This window comes from Rhinopithecus bieti, unplaced genomic scaffold, assembly GCF_001698545.2.
Source record: "Rhinopithecus bieti isolate Rb0 unplaced genomic scaffold, ASM169854v2 scaffold_20891, whole genome shotgun sequence".
Taxonomy (NCBI): domain Eukaryota; kingdom Metazoa; phylum Chordata; class Mammalia; order Primates; family Cercopithecidae; genus Rhinopithecus; species Rhinopithecus bieti.
The window spans coordinates 1,127,103-1,128,787 of NW_016810137.1; the positions used below are offsets into that span (position 1 = coordinate 1,127,103).

The following is a 1,685-nucleotide window of genomic DNA, read 5'->3' on the forward strand; positions in this document are numbered from 1 at the left end:
ACTTACCATGGAACCAGAAGTGACCTTTCCTCCTCAGGAAATGGCAGTAATGAAGATGCTATCAGCTACTGCTGAACCCAGTGGCCAGGGGGACCCAGTGGCCGGGGGCTGGATACCACTATCACATCTGCCAACTTTAGTCACAGACATTCAACATTTCTGCTTCCTGTTGCCAGATTGTGTCCACTGATTACAGGGTATTTGGGGGAAGATAAGAGCTCTACTGAAGTAACTGACAGGCCTGGTGCTCCTAGCTTAATAGACTCAGATACCAACCAATTCCCTTCTTTCATCTCAGCACTCTTCACAGTGTTCACCACACTCTAGACCTGCTGGCCTTCATTTGGGTTTCTTTACTAAACCATTCTCCTTTCAGGCTGATCTTTCTTTCTGGAAGGATCTTCCCCCATTTTTTTGCCCAGTTAACTGCAACTCATCCTTCAGGATCCAGACTCATTGTCAGTTTCTCATTTGAAGCCTTCCCTGATCCCAACAGACCAGCAAGTTCACCAGTGTATATTCTCATATCAACCCCTACATTTTCTTTGTAGCTCTTAGCAGGATAACTCTTAGAAAGCAATGACTAAGCGTCAGCCGTGACTGAGCTAGCCCTAAATATAAGAACACAGTCCATGCAGCCAGAACAAATTTAAAAATATTCCGTATACTTTATTTGTACATTTTGAACACTATAGAAACATTTAGCTTCCCATGAGACTTCTTAGAATTCCCTCTTCATCCCTTTCCCATCCAATGTTTTCACATATTGTAGCTGCTCTTTCTTTTTTTTCCAACGACTGCCCCTTCCCTCCAAAAAACTCTGCATTGTGGTCCTCTTTCCTTCTTCCTTTCTTCTTAATTCTCCACTGAAACAAAACAAAACAAAACAAAACAAAACAAAACAAAACAAAACAAAACAAAACAAAACAAAACAACTGGTCTGGGAAAGCAGGACCCTCCGTGGAAGGCAGGGGAGGGGAAGAATCTGAGTAGGCCAAGACAGAATCTTCTCTGGTGGGCAGGAGAAGGAAACATTTTCTTGGGGACACTATCATGTTACTGCTGCTTGGTAATCTAATGCTACATAACCATCCTTTCCAAAACTTAGTGACATAAAATAACTACTGTGTTTTTTTTTTGTTTGTTTGTTTTTTTGAAATGGAGTCTCACTCTGTCTCCCAGGTTGGAGTGCAGTGACATAATCTCGGGTCACTGCAATCTTCGCCTCCCGGGTTCAAGCAATTCTCTGCCTCAGCCTCCCAAGTAGCTGGGATTACAGGCACCTGCCACCACTCCCAGCTAATTTTTGTATTTTTAGTAGAGACAAGGTTTCATCATCTTGGCCAGGCTGGTCTTGAACTCCTGACCTTGTGATCCACCCGCCTTGGCCTCCCAAAGTGTTGGGATTACAGGCGTGAGCCACAGCGCCCGGCCCTACTATTTTATTGTACTCATGATCAGTGGCTTGGAGTTTGGGCAAGGCAGAGCAGGAATGGTTTGTCTTTGCTTCCCAGCGTTGGAGGTCTCAGCTGGGTTGGCTCAAATGGCTGGAGATGGCAAGAACAGCTTGACCAGAGTCATATGTCTGGGGCTTCAGTTTTGCTCCATGTAGCATCTACTGGGTCTAGAGTGTCCCAGGTAGCTCCTTTCCTCCTTTCCTAACATATCTTTTTTTTTTTTTTTTT

General features: G+C 44.4%; 1 long non-coding RNA gene across 1 annotated transcript in view; it reads right to left on the reverse strand.

The window, feature by feature from the left end:
• Nucleotides 1–763: 763 nt before the first annotated feature.
• Nucleotides 764–1,685, reverse strand: part of LOC108541759 (uncharacterized) — an 11,948-nt gene continuing 11,026 nt past the window's right edge. The window contains exon 3 of the long non-coding RNA XR_001889055.1: nucleotides 764–866. This is a non-coding gene — a long non-coding RNA (uncharacterized LOC108541759). The remainder of the gene's footprint in view (nucleotides 867–1,685) is intronic.